Source organism: Aedes albopictus, chromosome 2 (genome assembly GCF_035046485.1).
Source record: "Aedes albopictus strain Foshan chromosome 2, AalbF5, whole genome shotgun sequence".
Classification (NCBI taxonomy): Eukaryota; Metazoa; Arthropoda; class Insecta; order Diptera; family Culicidae; genus Aedes; species Aedes albopictus.
The window spans coordinates 340,437,896-340,458,555 of NC_085137.1; the positions used below are offsets into that span (position 1 = coordinate 340,437,896).

The following is a 20,660-nucleotide window of genomic DNA, read 5'->3' on the forward strand; positions in this document are numbered from 1 at the left end:
AAATTTCTATGGAAAAACGTGCTTTTCTGCATTTTTCTCATAATTGAAATTTTCGTCTAAAACGATATAACTGTTGACGTTGAAGTATAGCCTAGGATATGCCGAAAAACTTTGCCGAAGACCGCAAAGTGATCCGACACTTGTGAAAAAAGTTATAACGTACAGATTGCCCGGTTGTGCTTAATATTTAACAAGTAAATGAATAACATCAATATGGCCAAAGTTACCAGGCGAATAACTTTTTTCACAAGCGTCGGATTACTTTGCGGTCTTCGGCAAAGCTTTTCGACATATCCTAGTCTATATTTTAACGTCATTAGTTATATAGTATTAGGCAAAAGAACTCAACTTTTGAGTAAAATGCAAAAAAGTACGTTATGACAAACTAACTTTCATACAAATTTCAATCGCAATGCGGAATACGGGGACGCAACCAATCGCTCCCCAATTTTGGACGGATATATATTAAAAAAGCTTTGTTCCGGGTTGATACGATCAAATTTAAAGTTTCTCCATACAACGTTGACCCACTCTAGTATATATGCAGTAGACTGGGTCATCAAAGTCTATTTTTCGGAACAAAGCTTTTTCGATTCCTTTTAGCGTCCAAAACATCTGTGCAAAATTTGGGAGCGATTGGTTGCTTCCCGGTATTCTGCATTGCGATTGAAATTTGTATGGAATTTAGTATGGGAAAACGTGCTTTTTTTCATTTTTCTCATAAATTGAAATATTTTGTCTAAAACCATGTAACAAATGACGTTGAAGTATAGCCTAGGACAGGGCTGCCCAACGTACGGCCCGCGGGCCGGATCCGGCCCGCGACGATATTTTGTGCGGCCCGCAGCACGAATGAAGAAAAATAATAGAATTTGGCCCGGGGAATAGTGAAATGTAGTTAAAAATACTAATTTGATATTTAAGAGTGTATTTTGATTGAAAAGAGTATACTGCATAGAAATATTCAACACTTCTTCTAGTTTACAAATTAAATTTCAATTAAATTTTCAAGGAAGCATCAGATAATTTCCATGGGAAAGTATATGTGAAATTTTGAGAATTAAAAAAAATGAATAAATAAGAACATTTCAACAACTTTGAGTAATTTTTGAAATAAATGAAAACAAATCAATTATAGTCCTATAAGCATTCGGAAATTTGATTTTTTACGTTAAATTTCAATAAGCTCTGGTACAACATAGTGACATTTTTAGGATCCAGTGTAGAATTCTGCTTCATGAACGCCATTGCATCTTTCTTAATACTTACACGAACTCCAATATTCTGCAAGAATTTTCGTGTATGCAATAAGCACCGAAATCTAATGGAATTTCGGTGCTGATTAAAAATATGGAAATCCTGATAAGTTTTGACACAAAAGTTTCATTTTTATCTTTAGAATTCTATTTTTTTCGGTTTGTAGTTATTATACTGACAAGCAAGTTCAGAAAAAAATAAAAAAATAGTATAATATCGTCAAATTTTAATTTTTGGCCCGTTGACTGATATGGAGTGTTACCTGTGGCCCGCGGCCACAAAAGGTTGGGCAGACCTGGCCTAGGATATGCTGAAATCTATGTCGAAGACTGCAAAGTGATCCGACACTTGTGAAAAAAGTTATGACGTACTGATTGCCCGGTGGTGCTTAACGTTTAACATATAAAGGAATAACATCAATAATAAAATCTCAATTTTTGGTCTAAGTTATCAGGCGGATAACTTTTTTCAAAAGCGTCGGATCACTTTGCGGTCTTTGGCAAAGTTTTTCGGCATATCCTAGGCTATACTTTAACGTTATTAGTTACATGGTTTTAGACAAAAGAATTTAACTTATGAGTAAAATGCAAAAAAGTAGGTTTTCCCATACTAATTTCCATACAAATTTCAATCGCAATGCGGAATACGGGGACGCAACCAATCGCTCCTAAATTTTGCACAGTTGTTTTGGACGCTAATATAGATTGAAAAAGCTTTTTTCCGGGTTGATACGATCAAATTTAAGAAAAAAACCTCCATTCAACGTTGACCCACTCTAATATGCAGTTATGCCATCGTTCTAAATGTTCTAGCAATAATGTCCATGTCATACGCAAAACAGACAAGTTGGCCGATTTTAATGAGAATCGTGCTTGGCTATTAAGGTGTCTTACTGCATCACTAAGTTTTCATACGAATCATTGACTTTTTGCTTTTCAATGATTGTTTGCCTCGCGTTTTTGAAGTGATAAAAAACTATCAATTCTGTAGCAACGCAGCAGAAAAAGTATCATCGCAATCACTGCGAGTGAGCATATAGGATGATACTTTTTCATACGAATATTCGCTTTGGTGGCAGAGAATTATCACTTTGAAATTTTGAGGCTCATATCCAACATGGCTGCCGATGCTGATGATGCCGTAAAAAGCCTTAAGGTGACTTGGTGCATCACAGATTTTTCATACGAATCATTGACTTTTTGGTTTTCAATGATTGTTAGCCTCGCGTTTTGAGGTGATAAAAAACGGACAATTCTGCAGTCAGTCAGCAGAAAAAGTATCATCACACTCACCACGAGTGAGCATGTGGGATGATACATTTTCATACAAATATGCGCTTTGGTGGCTGAGTTTTATCACTTTGAAATTTCGAGCCAGATTTCAATGATGCTGATGACGCACTAAGCGTCCTTAAGTCTGGCTCGTCGCCAGTGCCGGATTTACAAATGTGGGGGCCCGGGGCCACAGTGATGTGGGGGCCCCCAACATTTTTTTTTCATTGTGGAAAAAACCAGAAAATATGAAAAGTTCTTCCAAAAATTAGAGTTGTGATTGAAGAAATTAATCTAGCTTAACCCACTAATACCCAACCCCGCCTTTAGACGGGGTATAGTTTGAACATTTTTGATTCGTGGACAATCAAATTTTTTTTATTTTTGGCTGATATTTGCGACTGTTCTGTATATCTCAAAATTGTTTTTGGTGTCGCTGAAGGCGTATTACCATATTTGAAAAATCATTGAAAAATTGATGTTTAGTCACCTTTTAGAAGTCATTGTTTATTTTGTATTTAATCGTTACATTTAACATATTTTGATTTTTTCCCAAATCATTCTATCAAAGCAAAATCGTTTAAGAGAGTCGAATACACTCTTAAATGATTTTCCTTAAAATTACACAGAAAATAAAATTTTAAAATAATAATATTTCAACAATAGTCATAAAATCTCAAAATGTTTTCGTCTTAAAAAATCCATATCCCAAATGGGCTTCCAGGAAAAATATAAAAGTGTGGGAATGTTCAAAAATAAAAATTAGAAAAATCAAAAACCGAAATTTACAAAATCGAGAATTAAAAAGAATTATCTTCCAAAACATGTTTAAATCGGTTGTAGATGACAAAAAATGATATTTAGATCAAAATAAAAAAATTGGGTATTAGAGGGTTAATTAGTGGAACTAGAAAAAAGGCAATCTAAGCATAACAGTGATCCAGATATGAAAATTTAGTCTGAAGACGATATTAAAAGAAATTTTATCGAGTAAATAACGCTTTATCCATTGATCAAGTCGATTTATGAGAAATGAAATTTATAGCGAGCTATCTTTAGGGCCGTTATTGTAAAAGCTCTAAATAGAATTTCTTGCGGAATCATTGATGAAATCTATAGAGTTGCTAACCAATTACCATGTTTCTTTTTTTGTGGAACTTAAGCCTAAGCATTTCTAACGCGACTTCGAGAGGAGTTCCTGGTGAACGCGCAAAATAATTGTTAAGAACTCTTTGTGAAACTTCAAGAGGCAAAAAATCCATAGTGGTATTTTAAGCGGAAATTCTACTAAAAGCTGCTGAAGAAATTTCATCGGAAATACATAATGAGTTCCTGATGGAATTTCTGTTTTTTTTTATCTGTATTAACGAGATTTTTAGCCCTAGGCTAGTTCATCTCGGGACCCACGCTTTACTTCCCTTCCGAAGGAAGAACCCACATTTTGTGAGTTTGTCGGGAGTGGGACTCGATCCCAGGTCATTGGCGTGATAATCAAGTGTTCTAACCATTACACCAGGTCCGCTTCAATTTCTGTTTTATTTTGAATAAAATTATAAGTAAAATTTCGTAATAATCTTTGGCGGACGAATTTTTAGCTAATTCAAACAAAAACTGTTTGCAAAACTTTAAATATTTCAGGATCTTTCAAGAATTTTTCCAAAAATATCTACAATTTTCATAAGGAATCTATGGATTTGTTAAGAGTTCGCCTTAAATTACACATTCAAGCCAGGGAGAAAAATTCGTCATGAATTTAATCATATTAAAGAAAATTGGACCAGATCTTTGCAAAAACATCCGCCTAAAATTCTTGCTAGTACCTTCAAAGAAATGTTTCAACAATTCTGGGATTCGATTTGAATAATTTAAATATAAGTTTGGCTTGGCAAAGCCAGTGTCGCTCCCCCCGTAGGAAGTGTTTAAAACCAATACCAATAATTATCGACAGAAAATTACATGCAGTTGTATCAGAAACTTTTTGACTGTCCATTCCATAGAGTTTAAGATTTCATCCAGAATTCAGGTGAAGATGATCATTCCGAACCATAAAAATCTTAAAAACTTTCAGAGGAAGTTTGAATTTAAAAAAAGTAGATATTTGCTTCTTTCTAATTTGAATCATAATATTTCACACACATCTTGAGAGTAGAAGAACTAGGGATAAAAATAAAATCATGATGTTTCTAGCACTACTTTTTTTCGGTTCCCATTTGAAGTTAGATTTTGTGGGGGCCCCTAAAATGTGGGGGCCCGGGGCCATGGCCCCCCTGGCCCCCCCTTAAATCCGGCCCTGCTCGTCGCATAACACCTTCCAGGGCGATATTAGAGTCCATTACCTGGTCGTAGTCCCTGGCGAAATTTGATCGAACTAGACAGATCGCCAGAAACGCTTTCGCCTTTTTTTTCACCTTCCATTATTGCTTTGATCACTCTAGAGAGTTACCCGGAGGAGCCGTCCTCGTTTATGATTTTTCATTCCTGGTATTCGCATGGTGCACGGTGAAAATTTGGTCCATTGTCGAGATGCCATCGACAAAGCCTGCTTGATAACTTCCCACAAACTCATTTACTTTAGGTGGAAGACGGCGGAAAATGATCTGGGATAGCACTTTATAGGCGGCATTCAGAATTGTAAATAATCGCTTGGAAGCTCTCACACTCCAACTTGTTTACTTTCTTGTAGGTGGGGCAAATGATTCCTTCTTTCCACTCCTCCGATAGTTATTCGGTCTCCCAGATCCGGAATATTAGCCGGTGCAGGCAGGCGGCCAACTTTTGAGCCCATCTTGATTAGTTCCGCTTCTATACCATCCTTACTAGCTGGCTTATTGTTCTTGAGATGCTAAATAGCATCTATAACTTCCTTCAACATGGAAGTCGGCTCGCTTTTGCTTCCTCTGTTGTACGTTGTCTTTTCTTCCGCTGCTTTGGTTTTCCATGTGAGCGCTCCATGCGCCATGCAGGTGTTCATCGTAGTGCTGCTTCCACCTTTTGGTCACCTCACGTCCGTCCGTCCCCAGATGCTCCCGTCCGTATCCCTGCACATTTCAACTCGTGGCCCGAAGCTTTCGTGGAATGCTTTGAGCATCTGGTATAACTACTGTGTTTCTTGTTAACGGCACCGCAATTCCATTTCTTTGCATTCTGCTTGTTTCAGGCGGCACTCCCGGAAGAGGCTGGTTGTTGTTTCCGCGTTCTTTTTTATCGTTCCACGTTTTGCCGAGTCCCGCGTTGCAGTATGACCACCCTCGCTGCGTTTTTCTTATTGTTTGCATGGGTCGTCAAGTTCTGCAAAACCACCTTCTCTTAAAAGCGTGACGTACTTTGTGCACGGCCTCATGGAGTCATCAGAGGAGGTACTAGTCATTTTGGTTCATTCATTCATGGGAAACGACAAAATTTCTGTTGAAAAAGGAATGCGTGAAATTTATCCTACAGATTTGGCCTCAGTAATACATAACTAACTCGCTTGCACAAATGCATAACTTTACCTTCATTCAACTCACACAGGCATGAGCCATTATTAAAAAATCCGCATCGATTATTTATTGATTGATGCAATTCGTGGTCTGCTCACCTCTCCGCTCCTATCCTTTCGATGTACGGCTCCGATCATCTTGACTATTAGACACCATTCAGTAAGGAAGTTTGAAAAGTGAAACGAGTGGGCAGGGTGTTGCTCTAAGATTTGGACGCAATCGATGGAAGCGAGGGAGAGCAAAAAAAAAACACAATCCAAATTAGCATATAATGAGCATAATTATATGTAAGCATATGTTTCAGTTTCAGTCATAATTTCACAATTTACAACATGTTTGGGTCGTTGAGGATAGAAGATAGAGAAACCAGCAACGTTTATCAAATTGAGTTTCGGGAAAAGGTTCTGGCTGTTGTTTTGACTGAGAAATTTCCTTCGCAGCTTCAGTTCCGGGGATGAGAAGTTGTAGTTCTTATTCTGTTTCTACCTCGAATCGGAAAATTTTCCGAGAAATTTAGACAAGAAACATGTTGTATGGCAATTGAATTGATGAAATTTAAATTTTGACACGATTTTGGTGGAGTCAACCTTGGCTGGACAATTTCGGACACAAAGCTGGCAATGACGTCTTGTTGGTCCGACATCACTGCTGACGAACAACTGTTGATCTCCGCGTGCGAAGCAATAATAGCCCAGTTCCGTTTTCACTTTTCAAGAGTCGGATCTTCTTCCCGAAGTGGTTGCTTTAGTTGTCGAAATGTTGTGGTCTGGCTCTGGCAGCATGAAATCACTTTTAATAATTTTGATTGCAGCGAATATAATTGGAAAGCACAGCATACTAAACGCGGGCTTTGCCAGAGATCGGGATTTTCAGAGGCGCCACGGCCGGAGTTGAACAGGGCTGGCTGGAGTCCCGGGTGTTTACGATTAAGGTTTCCTCGTGCCTGCCAAACATGTTGTTTGCCATTCATTCTTTGCGCTCGAAGGAAATGAGAAATTATCTAAAATGAAATTGTTTAGTCTGCAACAGGCCGTGGATGGAAGGTAAACTCGAGTTCTGATTTTGTGCGTATGGTGATCTACAGCCAGCACTCCTTGCACAGGGCATAGACCAGACGAGGAAGCTCACTCATTATTTCGGTGGTTTTCGATTCTCCCGTTATCGCACCGTGGGAATTTATAGTTCAGATGAGGAGGTAGGGGTTGGTTTTCATTCAAGCTTTTATGCACATATGCTTAAAACTAAATTGTTGTATGGAAATGAGGCTTACTGTTAAGCTGATTATTTGTTCTGTCGTGACAGTCATGTATTGCGACCAATAAATTGCATCCATTGAGTACCTGTTTAGCCACTTCTTGTCGCCTCTGGGTCCAGGTAATAATTATAAGTATGGCCGATATTAGTTTATGCTAATTGATTAACATGTCTATGCATAGCTATATGAACGACATTAAATGATTCTTGATAACTTCCCAGTTGCTATATATTTTATATACTTTATTATACGAAAGCATGTAGCGTCCTAATAAACTGCGTTTGCAGTTGAAATTAACGGGCATCCCGACAAAAAGAATATGGAGGCGCGAATCTCGGAAACGTGACCTCATTATTCAAATAATTCAAATGAAGCTCCGCTCATGTATGCGCTTCTATCTGGAAATATATTCATGCTATCTTTCAAAAAATTATAACTTGAAAACGGTTTGTGCAATTGCAGTAATGTTTTCGAAGAACTTTGAGTATATTTAACCCTCAAATGGATACCTTAAATGAAGGTCCGTTTCGGGACCCTGGGGTCCATTGGACCCCAACATATATCTCGTGATCCTTACTTTTTAAAATGGTGATGTTTTTAACAAAGATGATAGGTATGTTAAGGCCTATCTAGTGATAAAAAATAAAGTACGGGAAATTACCGCTAGGTGGCGCTAGAGAGCATTCCAAAATGCTCCCAATCAATAGGATGAAACGTACCGAGCAAGCAGACAAAACGCTCAAAACAATAGGATAAATCGCACTTCTGTAGATGGGTAGACATACATGTCCTGCGGCTCAAAAGGGATCGTTCAAATATTACGTAGCGATAGGAGCAGCGAGGGACAAACGCTGTGTTGCGCTTTAAACAAAATTTCAAAATTTTTCATACAAAAGTTGTTACGTGGGGTAAAGAGGCGAACTAAAATTTTCAAATTTAGCGTTACGTATTATTTGAATAAACCCAAAGAGACATCACAGACAAACAGATGTAACACTGAAAAAAAAAAATAACATCTCATGTATCGCAAGCTCCTGCCTCTGGAGTCGACCTACTAAAGCTCCTGACTACTAGTAGAGTTAGTGTCTTCGGCAAAATTATTTAGATGGCCAAGGGCTTACATATGATGAATCGTTTAATTTGATACCTCACCAAAAGGCGGCGCTAGTGAGCATACAAATATTATATCTCATATATCTCAGGATTCTGATTACTTAGAAAGATGGTGTCTTTGGGGTTGTTCGGTAGGTTAAACATTCACAATTGATGAGCCATTTGATTAGGAGCTCTGCCATTAGGTGGCTCCAGTGTTGCTATTGGTCGTGACCATCCCATGACGATGAATAAGTAGGCCTTTTCATCGTCACAAAACGAAACGAGCACTCGCGCACTTTGTCATGTCATTTCGCAATAATCAAGCGTCATGACGAAAACTTCCAAAATGTTAAAAAAATAAAAATGTTTACCTGGTCCAAGCAAATTTAGGCTAGTCGTTGTATTTAATGGATAGAGAGGACATATATTCCTGATTTAATGGATTCAAATAAGAACAACATCCATCGATGTGCTAGTAATTGCCTTGTTTACGACCATGTCATGCTTCGTCATGACCAAAAAATGAGCGAATATTGTTAGACTCTCTTGGTCATCGTCTTCCGATTCGATGACATTGAGAGAGGCATTTCTGTAAAAATCACGTGATAACTCGTGTTGACATTGACGCTTTCCAAGCCTGGGTGGCTCTAATGAGCCTGTAAGGTTTATATCTGTCGTACATTGGGACGCTTATTATTTATAGAGATTTTTTTATAGTAAATTTAGAGAGCACCAATAGGTTATGACGTCGCACAACCCAGACAGTGGTGCTAGTTAGCATTTCAATTTTATATCTTACAGGAATCCCGGAAGCACTACCAGGGGAAATTCTTGCATCATGGAAGGCATTCCGGGAGGAATACCGGGAGGAATTCCAAGGGATCCTTCTATGAATTTTTAGTTGAATCGCTGGTGGAGTTCCTAAAACAATCCATGGAGGAATTCCTGAAAAAAAAACCGGAGAATACATGGATTTCCTAGATAAAGCCCTGGAGAAACCTTGGCAAGAATCGCTGAAAGAATCCTATTGATTTAATAAAAAGATTTAATAAAAAATCTCAGGAGGAGTTCCTTCAGAAATTCCGGAAGAAATTCCTTAAGGTATCCGTGTGATAATCCCTGGAGCAATCATCGATGAAATTATTGGTGACAATTTTATAGAACTCCTGATGCAATTACTGGAACATCATGGAGGCATCCTAAGAGAATCTCTGAAAAATACCCGGATCCCTTAAGGAATTTGTAGAAAAATACCTGAAGAAACCTTGGAAGGAATAAAGTGAGGTATATTCGAACATGTTTTTTATTCAGATGAGCTGGCTCTCAAAAATTTGTGCGATTTTGTCAAAGATGCAGACTGTGTATGTTTTCACTGGGCTAAAATTATCAGTAAAATATACCCCATTGCTACCCGGTAGCAAGTTAAATGTTTTCCAGAGTTCATTATATAAGTCATGAATGGACAAAATTTCATTGCAATCGGTTCATTGAATCCGGAGATATAACAGCTCAAAGTTGGCTATCGGATAATTTTATCTTTTTCAAAAATCTTCATAACTTCGTGAAGAATTGTCCGATCTTTTCCAAATTTTGTCCGCTGATACACAACTAGTTGAAGAACTTACAATAAAAATTTGAGAATATTTGATGCACTTTTCGAAAAGTAATCCAGCTAGTTGAACATATTTTGGAAAGTGAGAATTTTGCCTGTCCCGATCATTTTGTCTATCCCCTGTATATGACAACGGATACCTCTCTCGGTCCCGAGACCATGAAAAAAATATAGAATTACATAGCTGAAGTACTGAAACACACTTCGGAAATTTTAATATATTTTCCTAAAAACTACCAAAGGTATTGATTTAATCGCTTATTGAAAATTCAATACCTTAACCCTCGAGCAGTCGCGTCTTTGACTACCTGCAACGGCGCCACGCTCACGCTGTGTATCACTAGCGTGAATTTTTCATGGTGCGTGTACTCAGTACACGACGCGACCGCTCCCGGGGTAATAATACTGAAATCGGCCAGCTGGATCACAAATTATGATTTTAAAAAATGTAAAAATTGTGAAAATCATCATATCATATCGGTCTAATTATTTTCAATGAACCACAAACCCACACAGATCCCAAACAAAAATATTAATAAAAAAAACATAAACATGATTAGATCAGTAATAATGTTATAAATAATGCAAGTGACAAATTGTAAACAATCGATCAGCATTTTATTTTTTATATTTTTTTATTTGTGTATTTTAATTATCTATGATAATTCTTCACAATTATTTTTTTGAATTTATCTTCCTCTTTATATATAAAATGCAGTGGCATACGTGGGACCGCCCATAATTCGCGAACGGGTTGTCTTTGTTTTGTTATGTTAGTTTACACACAAGGATGCTTTATTAGGAAAAAACATGGAGACATTGAGTTTATTTAAAATCAATTGTTTATACAATCTCAGAGAAGACAGTAACTTGAAAAGTAAAAAAAACGCATCAGGCAAGTCATAGTTTGTCAGGGACATCTAGTTTGATTTTAACCCTTTGGAGTCGGAGGGGTCATATATGACCCCAACATAGAAACGGTTGTATAAATTCACCCATTCGATAAAACAGAATACTGTCTTTGGCTAAGATGTTGCAAAATAGAAATATTTGTATTTGGAACTTCATTGAAAATCTAGAACATCCTGAACACCATGAAATTTGGAAAAACGAAATTATTGACATACCAGTTACTCTAAAAGCTGCACTTGGAAGTGGGTAACGTTTATATGTATTTATTTATCCTTCGTTAAGAATATCAAAAGGTGTTTTATGTTCTGGGATGTTCTAGGTGTTCCAAACTGTCCTATAGTGAAGTCCTTCAAATCTACAAGAATAATTTAATGTATTTTCGCCACAAATAATAGCATTGCATGACCTACTGAGATCCGTGAAGTTCTTGACATCTACAATGTCATTTATAGACACTATAGAGATATTGCAGATCAGCCAAACTATCTTGGAGTTCCGAACTTCAGGTCTACACTCGTAACAGTAGCCATATCTGTTATACTGAGTAACGTTGCATAATCAACCGCAGTTACTGGAGCAACCTGAAGTCTACTAGCTTAATATAAACCTTTGGGACGTTCAGGATCGTCCAAACTGTTCTACAAAGAAGTCCTTTAAATCTACACGAAAAAATGCTATGTGTTTTCGCCATAAATAATAGTATTGCATAATCTGCTGGGACCCACGAAGCTCTCGAAATCTCAAATGTCATTTAGAGATACTACAGGGATATTCCAGGTCAGCCAAATACCTTGGAGTTCAGGACTTCAGGCTTACACTCGTAACAGCAGCCATATCGGTTATACTGAATAATGCTGCAGTAACAATAATAGCAATTACCAGAGCAATCTGAAGTCTTCTAGCTTATTATAAACCTTTGGGAGATTCAGGGTCGTCTAAACTGTTTTATAATGAAGTCCTTCAAATCTACAAGAAAATTATTATTATTATTATTATATCTTTATTTGCGAGATTTTCAGCCCTGGGCTGGCTTATCTCGGATCTACAAGAAAAACTGTTTTCACCATAAATAATACACACCAAACGCTTTCAGCAATATTTTGCTGAATTCAGCCGAGCTGAAGGCTTCATCAAAAAAAAAATACTGAACTTTCGGCAAAGTTTGCTGAATTTCAGCAAAACGTTACTGGTGATCAGCAGAGTTTACTGAACAGATCAGCAAAATTTTGCTGAATTTCAGCAAAATGTTTACTGAAACCTTCAGCTCGGCAAAATTTAGCAAAGTTTTGCTGAAACCCTCAATCGATTTTTGGTGTGTAGTATTGCATAATCTGCTGGGGTCCACGAAGCTCTTGAAATCTCAAATGTCATTTATACACACTATTCCAGGATATTCCAGTTCAACCAAACTACCTTCGAGTTCAGGAATTTAGGTCTACACTCGTAACAACAGCCATATCTGCTATACTGAGCAACGTTGCATATTTATCCGTGATTACTGGACCAACCTGAAAGCTACTTTTTATTATAAACCTCTGGGATATTTGGGTTTTTCCAATCTGTTGTATAATGAAGTCTTTAAAATCTACAAGAAAAAAAATATGTGTTTTTCACCGTAAATAATAGCATAGCATAATCTGCTGAGATCCGTGATGCTCTTGAAATCTCAAATATCATTTAGAGACACTATAGGAATGTTCCAGGACTGTCAAACTATCTTTGAGTTCAGAACTTCAGGTCTACTCTCGTAACATCAGCTATATCTGACATACTGAGCAACTTTTCATAATCAATCACGGTGACTGGACCAACCTGTAGTCTGTTATCTATTATTATGAACCTTTAGGATATTGGGCAAGCTATCCTGAAGTTTTGTTCTCGCTAGTAACAGTACTTATTCTCACAATGCTTCAGGTCTACACTTGTGATAACAGCTTTTGCCTTTTGTTAAGTAGTGTTACATAATCCACTGTACTTACCAAAGTTGTTAGAGGAACAGTAAGCGTTGTTTTATATATTTTTGGGATATTATGGGCTTCCTTACTGTTATGAAGTATAGTTGATAAAAACAACCACTGTAGCTTTCAGAAGACTTACTGGACATGATAGATTACAGCTTTTAATGTAAAAAGGTACGGTTACACTCGTAGACTTTAGGACCTAAACTCAAGAACAGTTTGGATGACCCAGGATTTCTCGACTGATCTGATACTGTCTATTGAACTATCAGAAGACTTACTGGACATGACAGATTACAAATCGTAGCTTAGTATAATTAAAGAAGCTATCGTTACACCCGTAGACTTTAAGATCTTAACTCAAGAACAGTTTGGATGACCTAGAATATCCCGACTGATCAGATCAAGGATCAGATACTGTCTATTGAACTTTCAGAAGACTTACTGGACATGATAGATTACAAATCGTAGTTTTGTATAATGTAAGAAGTTACCGTTATACCCGTATACCCTAGGATCTGAACTCAAGAATAATTTGGATGACCTAGGATATCCAGAAAAAATATTCTGCGTAATATTCTACCGTTTTTATGCTATTGATCATCAAAACTACAGAAAAACGTAGAAAAAAACTCCATAATAACCAAGGGGTTGGTCACTCGGCACATTGTGCCCGGCACACATGCCGGCACATCTCGGCACACATGCCGGCACAATCCGGCACACATGCCGGCACAATCCGGCACACATGGGCACAACATAGAAATCCAACTTTGCGGTATGGAATCAAACTGTCATTATACTTACGATTGCGAAAAATCCCTTCATACAGATTCTAGACAAGTGTTCTGGTGGAATTTTGTCGGTAAACACCGACTAGATCAATAACATTCGCCAAAAATAGACAGGATTAAAATTAGCGCAAAAACATTCTAAGAAAATATTCCATTGGGCACATTCGGCACACCTCCGGCACGTTCGGCACACTTCGGCACACACTGAAAAACAACCGGCACAGTTTAGGCACATATTGGCACACGCTCAAAAATCACGGCACAAATGAAGTGTGCTGAATGACCAACCCCTTGATAATAACGCTTAGAAAAAATCCGGCTTCAAAAGGTTAAAGGACTGAAGTAAGTATTAAACAGAAATACAACTCTATTCCAAAAGCTAGACTTTACATATACTGGCGTGAGTGAGAAATGGACAAATTGAGGTGAAATTTGCGAAAAAGTTACTCGTCCTCTCGGTGAGACTCGAACTCACGACTCCTAGTAGGAGTCGTGAGTTCGAGTCTCACCGAGAGGACGAGTAACTTTTTCGCAAATTTCACCTCAATTTGTCCATTTCTCACTCACGCCAGTATATGTAAAGTCTAGCTTTTGGAATAAAGTAAAACTTCCATTCGGCTGGTTTAGCCGCAAAAATCGATAATTAATTAATTTAATTAAGAAATAGGGTATGTGTGCCATCAGTAATCTCACGCTCCCATACCCATCCTATTCGAAAACAAGCGATTACGGCGCCGATTGAGTCAGTTCTTTTTGTTTCCATGGGTGCTCACTTCTAACAAAAAATACAAAAATAAGAAACAAAACAAACAGCGCTTCAATCCTTTGTTTTTCGTAGGATGAAAATGGGAGCCACATGCTTAATAAGGGAACCAATACCCTACAACTGTTTTTGTCATGTTTTCAAGAAGTATTGACAATTGAATTGATAAACTACGGAGGACGATTGTCGCTGCTGTTTTCTTCAAACATTGTTTAAGCATAGGTTTCTTTTTGGACAAATATTTGGCCCTGTGTCTGGCATCTTAATCTGAGTTGTTAAACCATATTTAGCCAAATTGAAGCACTAATGTTTAGCATTGCATTTAACAATGTATGCTCACCAGAGATGCCAGATTATTTTATCAAAAATATGTATCGATACTGATTTTTCTGTATCGCCGTATACCCTCAAGCAGACACCGAAAGTCCTAGATTTCAATAGAAACTAAAAAAATGTACTACTTCTTGACAGTTTTTAATTTTTACTGGTATTTTTTTTAATACGTGTTCAAATGTACAATTTTTTATAAATTCTTTAAAGTTTTAGCATCAATTTATAAAGTTTTTATTAAATTTATGGAACATAATTTCAAATTTTATACATTCTGGAGAAAAATCTGTATTTTTCAGTACTCTGTATCTTGTATGTATAGAAGGGCAAAAATCTGTATAAAACAGAAAAATCTGTATATCTGGCATTGCTGGTGCTCACACTCTAAGTAGGAATTTTTAAGAGCATTTAGCATGCTATAATATAAATTTCATCAAACTATAATATAAATGTGGGAACACCCTCAAAACATTTGATTGTGATTACGTACGATTCATTCTTATAATTGAGGAAAATTTTATTTCATTGATATTTTTTATTATTTTCTTCTAATGCAGGATGTATTTTTTCAATATGTACAATTTAAAAAAATGGGAAATGTCAAGGAATTAAAAAAACATCCATGATATTTTTGAATTTCCGTTACTTTTTGTGTAAATTCAATTCATCAATCCATAATAATTTCCATTATGGAAAATTAATGTTGTAGCTGATACATACACCTATTAACTTGTGACAGAAGAATTAGCAAATAACTTTAAGACATTTTCCATTTCCCATATTGATAACAACAATTAAGTGTTTAGTAAGTTTTAGTAAGAATCGTTAAATTTAAAGCTACAGGAGATGGCAAAAATGGTTGGGATAGGCAACTTTTTTTCCTCTCACAAAAAATTCAACATGCTGTAACTTTTCATTGAGTACATCGAAAATTCTCAAATTTTGATTGTTTATGAACCTATTATATGTGCATCATTGGTACTAATTTGAGCTCGATTGGTTAAGTTTTCGCGAAGCTAGAACCGTTCTTGTAAAACACTAGTTTTGAAACTACTAATTTTTGAACTGTCATATCTCGGAGACCAGTGAACCGAATTGAATGAAATTCAGTGCGATTATCAACTATATATTAATACAATATATTGATGCACATGTAATAGGTTGATAAACAGACAAAAATTGAGAATTTTTGATGCACTCTATGAAAAGTTACAGCATGTTCAACTTTTTGTGGGAGAAAAAAAAATTTGCCTATCCCAAACATTTTGGCCACCCCCTGTATAAAGATTCTCTTTTAACCGATGTTTCTTACATGAGATATGTCCATAGTACAACAGCAACAGTATTTTTCGGGTCTGGGTTGAAATCTTTGGGGGTGTTTAGTTTGCTATAATATATGTATATACATGTGTCGTTACACAAACTAATCTTACGTGATTGAATACGACTCGCTCGTAGTCGAGATAAGGTGAATTTGCACGCTTAAAAAAAAAGTTCACCGAGGGTACTTTTTTCTATTCGTACACACGATTACTTCTCTAATTTTTTTATTGTTTGGCCTTATGAGTGATTAAATGTCAATGGTCCTACTAATAACTCGGATGACATAACAAGAAATACCGTACCCTTTTTTTTTTTCATTTCATGCCAGCGGTGCACAAATCACCAACATGCCTGGGTAATTTCTTCTGCTCGTGTATATCAACTAGAGCTGTGCCCTGCGTGCTTGCTCGACACAGCTCTAAAGAAGGCTGAAAAAGAGAACTGTCAAAGTGCATCATCATTTGCTTTTGACAGTTTGCTTAGATATAAAAAACGATTTGTTTTGGCGTAGTGTATAATCATTAGCAAATAAAACGATTTTATTTCAAGTTAATTGATAAGAAATAGTCAATCAATAGTGCAAGTAGTGTTGTGCGAAGTGAATTTTGCCTGGAAATGATTGGTAAATTTTTAAAATGCGTTCCACGAATGTAATCTAATGTAGTGAAAAGATACATCGCAGTAACCTGGAAGAAACAGTGCTTTCTCCTGCGAACAACACTAAGAAGTAGTGAAAATAACAATCAAAATCAAATCCCATTCAACACAGGCGACTACGTTTATCAATTGGCCCAGTGAAGGATTCAAAATGAGATCAGTTTGCCTACAGGTTGTAAAGTGTTTCCTGTACTTGGTGCTTCTGTTGGTTTTCATTCTCTTCAGTTTTGCTTCGCGTGTGCTGTTTGTATGAATCGACCTCCCCGGTTCTACGGACGCGGTTCGGTTTGATTCTGCTTCTTTATCAGTCGGAGGTACCCACCCAGATCAGAAAGTCAACAATCCCAGTGTGACTCACGTAACATAGAAATCATTGTACATCTAACCAATGAAGCAAGAATAACCTGAAAGTCAAAAATTGCGCAAATAATTATGCTCGCGAACCTAATCAGGCGGACAATCCCGGTAACGTTCCAATTATCTAACTTTCACTTAGATCTTCTAAGCATCTGTTTACGTTTCAACTGTCTGTCTATTAGTCACCAATGCTACATCGAAAAAAACTGTCCTCGCTTGTTGTTGTTGTGGCTGTTGTTCTTAGTGTTTATTATTGCATGGCTTTTGCGTTGTTTATGTTCGAAGGAAGTTTAAAAATACAGTCAATCCAAAAATATACGGTTTTATGAGAATCTCGATAGGGAGTTTTTTAATATTTTTATTTTGCGATTATCGATTGTGAAGATTTCTTTGAACGATCTTTGGTCTCGTTTATTTTGATCTAAATATCAATTTTCGTCGTCTATAATCTATTTAGACATGTTTTGCAACACGATTCTTTTTAATTCTAAATTTTGAGAATTTTGGTTTTTGATTTTTACACTTTTAATTTTTGAGCATCCCCACACATATATTTTCTGGAAGCCTATTTAAGATTCGTATTTTTAAACATTTTGAGATGATTATTGTTTAAATATTTTTATTTGAATTTTTTTTATGGAACATTTTAGGAAAATCATTTTAGTGTGTATTCAACTTCCTCAAAATCTTTTACTATAATATAATGATTGTGGAAACAGTAAAAATGCGTTAATGGCTACGTTTAAATAATAGAAATACACTAGAACTCCTATGGCGCTGTAGTCACTTTTCGTATTTAATTAAATTTATAACTGTTATTGTAATTATTGATTGTTTTTAAGTGTTCAGCTTGAAGAGAATCTTTTGTTTTGGTAAACAAAATTTATTTGACACTTCTAGTACCGCTACTGACGCTGTAAGGGCGTGGCAAACTAGATGTTAGTCACACGAGCAGTCGCGACATTGGACTTCTGTGGCTAGTTATTCTACTGTTTAAATACATTACAAACAATGACATCAGAAAGGTGACCAAAACATCATTTTTTCAATGATTTCAAATACACCAGAAACATTTTGAGATGCACAGAACAGTCCTAAATATCAGCTAAAAATGTAAAAAATGGATTGTCCAGGCAAGAAAAATACAAAATTCTCAAACTATACCCCGTCTAAAGGCGGGGTTAGATATTAGAGGGTTAAGAAATGTTTGTTAAGGCTTTACTACTTATATGCCCACATGGTTGATATTGATTATTTTTCATTGATTATTTGTATGTTACCGATTGATTTGAAAGTATAAAAGCTGTAGGGTAGGAGTTTTGATTGTGTGTGTTGTCAATTGTTTCTTTTTTTTTTCGTATTTTGTTGTCAAATATTCTCAATGTATTGTTATTTTCATAGTATTAAGTCATTCAATAAGACCTTAAAGTCAGTTGAATTATAAGTAAATAAAATAAAATAAAATGGTTGCATTGGTCGAAACTTAGAAACATTAAATCGATTGATCAAATCACGCAACATTAACCCTACTTGTGCATTAGGATCATTTTGACTCACATCGCTAACTACGTTAGCGAGCTATTCCTAACGCGATGCATTAGGAAAGGTTAATATGTGTTACACAGGGAAAAAATACGAACAAAATATGGCAAGAATTTATGGACAGGACTGTATTTTTACACATTTTTACACAATTTATATTTTGTCTTCCTATTTTGCTACATCTCCACCGCTTTCTACATTCATTACAATTTTTAACTTTTTTTTATTGAAGTGTATTCTTCATTCACTCCACTCCGATCACTTCTGCACATTAGATATAACGTATTGTCACGCCCAAACCTGTGAACGGAAGCCTTTTGAACTTCGTATACGTAAAATGCAGCATATTGGTAGTTCCGTGACAAAATTTGAGTTCAATCCGTCAAAGTTAACCATAGTTACAACATCTCAAAGTTGGTTATTTTGTATGAAAACCGGCGTTTGTTCCATCATTATGCACCAAAGCGTACTCTAATTATTGAAAAACTTTTCAATTATTTCATTTAAGGTAGAAGCTTCAGTTTTGGCCCGCCCAGAGTTTTTGTCATAATTCGGTATTCAACCTGTTACGATCTAAATCAGCATATTTTTTTTTTCTAGTAGATTTAAATATAATATGATGATTACAGCTGTAAAAACCATACATTTTGATTAAAAACTGGAAGAAAAACAAATTCCTTAAAAAATCAGCTTCCATATATCTATTTTGGCCAGGGTGTTGGTTGGGTACCCGGGTACCCTGTTGGCCACATAAGGGTAAATGCAAAAAAAAAACAAGTATTAGCTTCATTTCTGCATTTTTCTAATAAAGTATAGATCGAAACCTTTCATTTAACACATTGGTAGTTTTCATTGGATTATTTTTACAGGGTGCGGCAGGAAAAAATGCGAAAAGTTCAAGGCACTATTACACGCTAAATATGGGATATATATGATTATTTTTCATGACAGTGTATCAGTCAATGTCTATATTCTAGCACTGAAAAATAAAAATGAACATATTTGATGTTTAACATGTGATAATGTAGGCCTTATAAGCGGATATCAATAAACTGCGCGCCCAATGGTCATTAAACAAAATGACTATAACAGTTACAAAATTAGCTCAAATTCGATGAACAACCAGACCACACTGATCCAGAGCCATGTAGTTTCACATACCAGATGAAATAAGTACATATATTTGATGATATTGTAGAGAAAATCAAAAATTTTGCTTTATCAGATGCGAAATTTAGCGACCTGTGTGATTTTCTGCGGTTTTAAAATTCTGGTTGTCTTCATCTTCAGGCGTCGCCCTGTAAAGGTTAGTGACCAAAATGGGAAATTTTTTAATTAACTTTTCAGGAAACTAGCCTATTATAGATCATGGAACGTTGAAACATAGATTGGTTAATGTCAAATAGACGAAAATGAGGATTGAAGTTGAAAAACACATTCGCATTTTTTCCTGCCGCATATTGATTAAAAATGATTTCCCTTAGACTGGCTAAAACCGATGTCCGAACCCTACTGGCTTTAAAAATCGATAAAATTGAAAATTCGAAAAAAAATAATTAGAAACTTTTGACAATCCTGAGCTACTTCTCAAATTTTGAGTTTGGGAGTCAGTTCTCAAAAAAAAAAATAAATTTAAAAAAATCGCAGTGTAAGGTTTAAAAAAATATATGACATCTAACATAGTTCCGGGATAAATTTTACTCCCTGTGTGTTTTTGCTAAGTCTTTCCAATATCCTCAAACATTTCTAATCATTCTATTCCAACCAACTGTTTTAGGATTCTATTTTTCTAAAGAAGAAATTTTGTTTATTTTTTCATATGACCTTTCAAAAGTTAGGTGAAGAATATTGCTAAACGAATAAGGGAGCGTCCATAAATTACGTCACGTAAAACTTGTCCATTTTCAATCCCCCCTCCCCCATATGTCACACTTTTTGTATGAGACCTCTGAAATTTTTGTATGGGTCGTCACACTTCGCTGACCCCCCCCCTCCCCCCTCAAAGCGTGACGTAATTTAAGGACGTTCCCTAACATGAAAAAATTTTACAGTTAG

At 36.1% G+C, this 20,660-nt stretch overlaps 1 protein-coding gene across 5 annotated transcripts in view; it reads left to right on the forward strand.

Annotated features, from left to right (window-relative positions):
- Window positions 1-16,512: 16,512 nt before the first annotated feature.
- The window catches only part of LOC109431670 (steroidogenic acute regulatory protein-like), a 37,427-nt gene continuing 33,279 nt past the window's right edge, over window positions 16,513-20,660 (forward strand). Inside the window, exon 1 of one of the 5 annotated variants that reach the window (XM_062852619.1) lies at window positions 16,513-16,671. The gene's annotated coding sequence lies outside the window, so the exon portion shown is untranslated. Of the gene's footprint in view, window positions 17,172-20,660 lie in introns of all 5 variants that reach the window. The other 4 variants (XM_062852622.1, XM_062852618.1, XM_062852620.1 and 1 more) reach the window with 4 other exon arrangements.